At 35.6% G+C, this 9,903-nt stretch overlaps 1 protein-coding gene across 1 annotated transcript in view; it reads right to left on the reverse strand.

The window, feature by feature from the left end:
• The window catches only part of LOC123557260 (uncharacterized), a 291,086-nt gene that overhangs the window by 248,974 nt on the left and 32,209 nt on the right, over positions 1-9,903 (reverse strand). The gene's annotated exons all lie outside the window — the stretch shown is intronic.

Raw genomic sequence — 9,903 nt, forward strand, 5'->3', positions numbered from 1 at the left:
AGTTGGAAGGGAAGATTCAAATAAAGATTAACCATTTCCCCCACGAACAGAAAATGTGTATACCACTAGAACCAAAAACGGCTTGTGAATTTCTTGTATATATGTTTAGTTCACATGCTTTTTGCAAAACTATATTTTGTTTTCTGTGTCCCTTCAATATAACAGAGGATATTGCATTTATTAAAAGAATTTAATAAAATAATAACATGCAAGGTTCTGCTGAGCATTTTATCATAAAATGTGAGGTTCTCTTGACCATTTTATTATTTTTTATTCAACGAGTCTAACGAATTCAATGTGGAATGGAAAAAATGTAATTTTGTTTTATCACATGTTAGTTTCTTTTTCTTACACATCGAAGTTTTTTCTTTTAAACTTTAAGATGACATCAACGTCAAAATTACACTAGTGTAACACCAAAAAATGTAATGATATATTTTACTCCCATTACATCAAATATTAATATTTTAATCCAACCATAGTTTTTTCTGTAATAAATGTCTTAAAAGAAAACACAGTGATTAATAAACTGGCGTTGTATTTGGCTGTAGTTAATACGGACCCGGCATGTCAGCAAACATGAGAAAACTTCTTCCCTTGTACGCTAATGCGTACGTTGAATATGAGCGTGGTCGTCGGCTGGCGTCTGGTGTCGCAAGGGTAGAAGAACCCGGAGTGGCACACATACAGTCAGTCTGTCAACGCGGACCCGGCATGTCAGTCATCCACACAACATCATATTGTTTTCGATTTTCGTAGGCGGGTGAAATTTACCCGGACAGTTTCAATTGAACCGAGTCTGCTTTTATTCATTTTCCATCCCAGAGGCATACCACGGGTTATGGTTCGTCTAGTGATTTTGATGAACCTGTGATTGACGAGAATGGCTATTATTTAGATTGATTGTGATTTAGGCTTCCAAAGGATCTTCATATAGATTTAATAACTATCACAACCTCAGCTTTTAAGTATTGTGCGGCGGTAAAATGTCTACTGTACTTAGTGTTGCTATATTTTCTTGTCCTTTTGGATCATTGAGTTTTATCAGTGTGTTAACCCTGTATTTGATCTCTACATAACCACTTTAATGACCTAGCAAGTGGTCATTGTAAGGATACAATGCAACATTTAATGAGGCCAGCCTTGAACAAGTTCGGAAAGGGTTACCAATCAATGATCTGTATGAAATTTACTTCCACGTTAGAATTTAAACAGGTTTGTATGTTTAAAACATCTAACATGTTCCTATATTACAAGACAGTGTCAATACTGTACTCAGTGACCATTGCAGAAGTGAGAAAAGCACGACGAATTAGGACAGGTGACAAATATAACACCAGACCGTCCCTTTGGGTGATTTAATAGCTAACGAAAACTAGTCATGTCCAGTCACCGTAGAATCTGGGAGAAATCTAAAAGATCTCAACAGCATGCATGCAGTGTGTTTCAGAACAATACAACCATAGTCGCTTTCAATAAAACGTTCAACAGTTTTAAAAAATTAAAACCGGAAATGTCTATGTATAAGAATCTTACAAAATTGGAGGATAACCTATCCATAACATACCTTGTTGCAGACAGTCTTTAAAGGCCTAATTAAATTGAATAACGAATTCAGAATTTAAATTTAGCAAAAGATTTGCGAAGTTTATAATAATGGTAGGTCTTTGGTTACGAAAGTTTAAAATCAACGTGACAAGAGACTTCGGCACTATTAGATCAAAATTAAAATCACCTTTCGTCATACATTCCTGAAAGTAAGGTTCCATTTTATGGAAGATATAGATTTTATATTGTTAGTCTCGTTGAACTGAAGCTGTCTATGGTATGCATTAGCAATCATAGTATAATTATACTGTTACAGCATGAAGTGTTGTTGACGGCAATAGTGCTGGCATCTGTGTGTGTATCTTAGCCGAGAACGCTAATGTTTTAAAGTTTGTTTTGCAACACTGTGTGTAAAGCACCGCCCCTAATGATTGCCACAACTTCGGAAGAAGGTACCCAACGTTCAGAAACTGCCCTTTCAAGAACAAACTTAGTCAAACCATGAAAAATTCCTTGACACTTCAGATGCCTGATTTTACAAAAGCTATACATGACACCCCTTATCAGGTACCATAATTATGGTATATTTTTGTCGTTTTCATTCGAAAATGTCATGAACATGAACTAATTATAAAAAGCAGGAAGGAATAAGTGTTAAACTGATAATTGCATGTATTTGTCACTTCTTAGCCGACTGTCATTCCGTCGCAACATTTCCTGATAATTTACTCATTTTTCCTTATAAGAATAAGGAAAATCCGTTTTAAACTTTCAATATATCAATATACAATCGACATCGTACATGCGACCACCTCTATTAAGCAATTTGTTTATTAAACGACAGGTCAAAATCCTTCCCGAACGTTTTCAGTACATAAATCCATTCCATTAAAAGGCTTTTTTTTTAAACGACTAGCGACCATATTAATGTAGTCCCGACAGGTAAAATCTTCGACAAAATTATTTATTAAGCAACCGGGTACCAAATTCCCGCCGGGCATTTCTTCGCCTTTGGTGTAACTAGCGAGCACCTGACTGAATGCAATTAACCCTTGTAAGAGTCAAACTGACCAACAGTCCAGCTATAATTTTCACGGTTTGTGGACTTGGAAAAGTGTTCAAGATCTTACAACAAATTTTAGTTACATTAACAGTTAAAAATAACTTTTCTCTTCACCTGAATAAAATTCATTAAGAGACCATTCCATTAAGAGACCACGTTTTAGCAGTCCCTTGGGCGGTCTCTTAATACAATGTCGACTTACATAAAACAACGACGAAGCATTAATTTATTTCAGTGCAATTAGAACATTGATTGAATGATACGAATCCTAAATTCATAAAGAATATGCCCTCTCCAAAGGCTTCTTCCCGAAACCGAATCCGGGCCTCCGTGGTGAAAGTCGATGAATTTGAATCACTTATCCCTCATCAATATAGGTTCGAAATCTCGCTTGGCGTATAGGAAGTCACCCAGATTGCTTATAGTTCAGTGGTTATATCAATTTGCCCGCCAATGCCTGAAATAATGCCTTTTAGGGGCTTTCATGCTTTCACAAATACGCCGATTTTGATCCAAATCTCTGGGGGATAATGTGTACAAACACGCCAAATGAAATGCATAGGGTGATATTAATGATATGCCTTTGCTTGGAAGGCACCGAAGTCGACGTAATGGGTACTTATGATCTGTACAGGGAACACACAGGGTTGTCTGGGAATTGCATTTTTGGATATTTTGACCGATTGTTTTGCATTAAAGATTTCTGGCCTTTTGCACCTTTTCGTCCTAACGTGCATGTTTTTGTTTCAGATTGGTTTCGGCGTTAAACGAAATGACCCACTGATCAAGACGTATTCTATTATTTTAAATTTTGAATGCATAAAAAGGGACATCGAATCTATATAATTATGTTTTGCTATCAGATAATGAAAAGTTGGTTCCATATAAAGACAGGCAGTGTGAAACAATTGGCGCTTGATGTTAAAAATCTACTGAGCGATTTTGGTTTATCGGTATTTGGGAGAACCCACAATACATTTATACCTGTTTTCAAGCAAAGAGTAATTGATTGTTTTAAACAAAAATGGTTTTCAGATTTAGAATCCAATAAAGTATTAGTAAATTAAGCCACAATTCTGGTACTGTAAAGCTGTTATCGAGTCGTCAACCATGGGTACCTACACCTGCGACCCTCTCCTGGCGGCTTGGCACATCTGCATATGGTGGTATACATACGGTTCGTTTTACATTTTACTCAATTCATATTTCATATGTCAATCATGCATTTCGACCAGTATTGTTATGCTTGATTCATCCTTAGTGCAATTGACTTTAATGGGTACTCTTAATGCATGTATAAGATATTTGTAAAAAGTTTGTCAGGGTGTCATATTGTATTGTATAACTTGTAAAATATGTACAACGTGTGATATCATACTGTTCAGTCATAATATAACAACATCTGTTAAATGTGTGAGCGTCTATTCTCCATCCACAGAATGTGATTACAATTAGCTATATGTTTCTTTTCTTTTTTTTCTTTACTTAACGATTGTATGAGTTTATCACGTGACCATGAAATAATTATATATAAAATTATAATTATGTATGTAACGAGATACTATGTATGTATAAGTTACTGAAATAAAATTATGTTCTGTTCTGTTCTTAATGTCAGCCAAGTGTAATACACCTTATTGATGCAGGCAACTTTTGTAACAGGTACAAAAAGAATAAATGGCTGTGAAATTTTTCTATAAAATGTTTTGTGGATTTCCTGCTAACATGACAAAACGCAAATGAAATTTCTGATTAATGAACTTGTGAACAAATGAAATTCCAATTTGTTTAACTTTAATCTGAAATCCTTAAACTTATTTCGTCGACAGCAAAAAAAAACGTGTTGGTTGAAAGCACGAATTTTATTCCAGCAGGATTAAATGATTTTACAGTAAAGTTTTTAAAAACAACTTTGTGAAAATTTATTTGCAGATCACTGGGGTTAATTCTAAATGCAATATTAATCGTATGTTTATGTTAGGCAGTTCAGCCTACTCATATTTTTATTGTTACCTGACTAACTGTGAAATTGATTTCTTTCGTTCAGATAATGTTCACAGTGATCCTGTTTGCTAGAAAGCAGGAGATTCTCTAGGAGACGGATCGTGAGTTGCGAGAAGCGTCACGGGCTCGGATACTACTAAACAGTTGATCTGTTCAGATATCCTGATACAAACTGACATTTGAAATTCATGTGATTGTGCTGTATTTACTTTGTATATAGTGTACTCTAGATCTACTTGTACATAAGCTGTTTATTTGTTTTACTGAAAAATAACATTAATTATTATATAGTTCTTTCCTTTAAGTTTTCTATTCATTTTCAGCTATTGTTTTGATATTTCTTTCAGTTAATAGATTTTTAAGTATTGCATATTTAAGATAGCTCTTCAAGTTTAATTGAATGAAGTGTTTAATAAACTTAAAATTAATCATATTTCTTGCAACAAGCAGTCTGGTGAGAAGTTACTAATTTTTTACTTATTTATCAAATCTTTATATATATCAACCTTTTCTTCAGTTCAATATATATTTGAATATAAAACCTTTTTTATATAAAACATCACTCATATGTATATATAAATCATTCTTATTCCGGTTCATTTTATATATATAAGCCGTAAATATATTTCATATCAAAAACATTCAATTTTTCGTTCATATTAAAAAAAAAACTTGTTAAAGATTGAGTATAACTATATTTCTTATTTGAGAGGAAAAAAGGATTGCCTCGCAAAAACCTGTTTATGTCTGTCAGTGTGATCATTATAGTTTTAGAAAAAAATAAATCATTTATTACTAAAATGTGATCCTAAATTATAGAAACATATCTTTTGAAATGTTTGTTCTCCGTTATTCATGAAAATAGCTTTAAAAATAATAAATATCACTCAGATGGCCATACTTTGTATTTGGACTTCTGCATTTTGTAGAATATTTTAGAGGAGGAATGTTTTTAGAAAGAATATAAAAAAAACAACTTTGTACATGCCATTTTTATATGAAATAAACTAACTATATCATGTTTTATGTTGTTCTGACTGGACCATAATAATTCGAGGGCCAAAGAGCACTGGTAGAGGATATCTGTTTGTTTCAGTGTAAGATTATGAAAAATATTCAGTGTGATGTATATCTTGTACTCCCACCTCTCGATTGGGAAGGAGTTATACAGGAATCGCCCCTGTCGGTCCCCTATGTGACCCCAACAATCGCATTGCAAATTGTTTTCTTTGAATGTAACTGGAACTAGTACAGTGCTTATTTTGATACTTAAAGGTGTCTTTAGAGTCATGAGAATAGTTCATATAGGAAGTCCCGTAACTCTTTAACAATCTTTTTGACAAGAGTAGTCCTTTTTCACTTGGAAAAAACCTCATTATGCCGAGACATATTGTTTTTGCCCTGTCCGTCAGTCCGTCCGTCCGTCACACTTCATTTCCGATCAATAACTGGAGAACCATTTGACCTAGAGCCTTCAAACTTCATAGGGTTGCAGGGACTATGGAGTAGACGACTCCTATTGTTTTTACGGTCACTCCATCGAAGGTCAAGGTCACAGAGGCCTGAAGATGGAAAACCATTTCCGATCAATAACATGAGAACCATTTGACCCAGAATAATAAAACTTCTTAGGATGATTGGACATGCAGGTCTATCGAGGCCACAGGTGCCAGAACATGGAAATATATTTCCGATCAGTCGAGAACCCTTTGACCTAGAACCTTCAAACTTCATAGGGTTATAGGACTATACAGAGTATATGACCATATTGTTTTTAGGGTCACTCCATCAAAGGTCACAGGGCCCTGAATGTGGAAAATAATTTCCGATCAATAACTTGAGAACCACTCAACCCATAATGTTAAAACTTCATAGGATGATTGGACATGCAGAGTAGATGACCCCTACTGATTTTTGGGTCACTGTTAAAGTTCAAGACCGCATGCGCCAGAACATGGAAATACATTTCCGTTCAGTTACTTGAGAACCGTTTGATCTAGAACCTTCAAACTTCATAGGGTTATAGGACTTACATAGTAGATGACCCCTGTTGATTTTGGGATCACTCCATGAAAGGTCAAGGTCACAGGGGCCATCCATCTGTTACACTTCATTTTCGATCAATAACTGGAGAACCATTTGCCTAGAACCTTCAAACTTCATAGGGTATAGGGCTTACAGAGCAGATGACCCTTATTATTTTTGGGGTTACTAAAGCAAAGGTCAAAGAGGCCTGAACATGGAAAACCGTTTCTGATCAATAACTTGAGAAACTTGATCCAGAATGTTAAAACTTTATAGGATGATTGGACATGTAGAGTGGATGACCCCTCTCCTGATCAAAGGTCAAGGTCACAGGAACCGGAACATGGAAAAGGGTTTCCGATCAATAACTTGAGAATCGTTTGACCCAGAACCTTCAAACCTAGAAACTTATAGGACTAATAGAGTAGATGTCCAGTATAGTTTTCGGGGTCACTTGAGAAAAGGTCAAGGTCACAGGGCCTGAACTGTTTCCAATTCACAACTTGAGAACCACTAAGCCCAGACTGTTGAAACTTAGTGGGATGATAGGACATGCCAAGTAGATGATCCCTATTGCAGCCAACCATCAGTGTCTCTTTGACTTTTGCGCATGTCCCCTATTGACTTCTTGCCTATTACTTCTGTGCATTGGGGGAGACATGCGCTTTTCTACAAAAAAAACAGCTTCAAGTTTAGAATTGCTTTCTTGGAGTAAATACAGATATTGGTATAATTTGAAATATATTTTAGTACCGAAAACAATGACTCTTGTTTTTGACAAAAGTTTTTCCCTTTTCCACTTTGAATATGTTTAGTTGATATTTCCTTTATGTATTTCTGAAACCTGTGCATACATTGGATTGAAACTGCACACAAGCCTTTGAGATCACAACTGAAGTTTACAAGTAAAGTTTCACAACTCTTACCAAAATTATTTCTCCCAGTTCTTGCGTGAAGAATGTTGCACATGTATTTCCTTTATATACTAATAAATGCATTAGAACCTCAAAATGGGTTTCAAGAGAATGATATTAAATCCACTGAAAAAAAATCAAAGTTACCCCATATAATAAATATCACTAAGAGGAAATGAAAAGCACAATTAACACGATTTTTCTCTGAATAATGATAAAGTTAGTTTATACAAACGTACTTACTTTTTTCCATTTCTAGCATTTAAGGCAATAGCTAACACTCCACTTAACGGAATTTAATGTAGCTTTACATAGTGAAAGACGAGAATTACTCTAAATTAAAAGCAGATTAGAATCACATCTCTCATATTTATAAAATTAACTCCCATTTTGTTTTCCCCAGTCATAATGGAAGTCACAAGAGTTACTGCTGTACCCGCAGAGCCGGCAGCGTGTCTACTGTCTAGGCATCTTGTCGACGATTCCCAGCAAGCTCACATCTAGCATTATACTTGTCATAACTGAATGAAACTTTACACATGCCGTCCAAGCGACAATGCCCACTGACCGACCGAATGACACCTGTTTCCACTTTTCTATCATTTTGATGAAACTATGTCCCTTTTTGTACTTGGCCATTTCCCCCACAAAATTCCGATAGTGTAAGGGAGTTTGTTTCTCAGTAAATTCACACCACAGCTGAATGACATTTCGAACATCCCTTCCCCCATGATTCTACAAAGTGAATGACATAGATCCAATATCTCTTGAAATTATTACCACATTTGGACTCTGTGTCTGTGCGTTAGTTTCTTAGTAACTACACATCGTATGTCCATGATACTTTTCGCTTGTTTACTATCATAATTCTGATAGTATGAACTAGTTTCATCAAACTCAAACACAGTGTTAGTTTGCATCATCGCTATAGTAGATACGACTGTATGACAATATCCCTGCGCAGAGGTTGAAGTTTCGTAACTCTTGACGTCATTTTGTCTCCCTGCTGTGGAGTCGAAGGCGGGATATAGAAATACTGCAAGTGTCTGTTTGTCTGTTACTCACCCCTTACGCACACCCATCTGCTCCCACATTTATGGTGGTGGTGGCGGGGGGGGGGGGCGGGGGAGTGGCATGTAGCATTGATGCTGTCCACACGCCCGTCCGTCCGAACGTCCCGAAATGTTGTGTCCCACACTGATAGCCTTATTTGCTGAGAACTTTTACAGATGAACAAGCTTGATGTGCAGATGACCATAAAGGAGGATTTTTTTCTGTGACTATTTTAACTGCAGCTATGGCCCTTTGATAGTTTTGCTATATGGAATATAGAAAAAAAATATTGTGTGTCCAACACGTCAAACACTTTAAATCTGCTTTGCTTCAAACTTTCACAGATGACCAAGCTCAATTGCAGATGACCATAAAGGAAGGAACCTTTGATGTGACTACTTCACCGCAGGTATGGCCCTTTGATAGTTTTGCTGTATAGAATATAGAGAAAAATCTTGTGTCCATCTCCTCAAACATTATTGAAAAGATATGCTCGAAAGGACCCTGATGTGAAGATGACCATAAATAATGGACTTTTCTCTGTGGCTATTTTTTCTGGAATTATGGCCCTCTCTTAAATTCCCAAAATAGGCCGTAGTTAAGAATTTTTGTGTGTTCAACTCCTCATACACATTTTGAAGGAATGAATTCAAAGTTGCTCAGATGCAAAATCTTTACTTCAAACTTTTAGTGGAACATCCTGCATGTGAAGATGGTCTGTACAAAAAAACTTTGCTATTTAGAGGATGGCACAGTATGTTGGGACGTCATTGTCCAATGGCGCGCACACGCACGAATGCACACACGCACTTTTATTTCTCAGTACTGTTTCTGTCTTGCCCACCCCTCCCCCCTACGCTCACAAACATTACACGTTAAAATTAATCCCTTTGCAGAATGCGAGTAGACATGATATACCTTGTTGAACTTCTCATCTTGATATATTGCTTTCTAACAAAAGTTTTGCCAAAAATTAATGCTAAATAATTAAAATATGACTAAAAATGTACCATTTAACCAAATATTTTATGCTTTTTGCGAAAAAAAATTTTCACCCTTATTTTTGGCTGGCATTTGCCTAAAATTGACGTAAGATTTACAATGGGGTAGAGGTAGGTAATTTCAAATATCTATTAAAGTAGATCAAGTTTGGTCTTGATATTTTTCTGACTGATATATATAGTGTTAAGCTATAAATAAAATAAAAGTTTTCAAAATAGCACGTTATATTATCTAGAAAATATAAATTAAAACAAAAATAACAAAAAAATATCAAAATTCACCACCTTTTAACAG

This window comes from Mercenaria mercenaria, chromosome 5 (assembly GCF_021730395.1).
Source record: "Mercenaria mercenaria strain notata chromosome 5, MADL_Memer_1, whole genome shotgun sequence".
Lineage (NCBI taxonomy): Eukaryota > Metazoa > Mollusca > Bivalvia > Venerida > Veneridae > Mercenaria > Mercenaria mercenaria.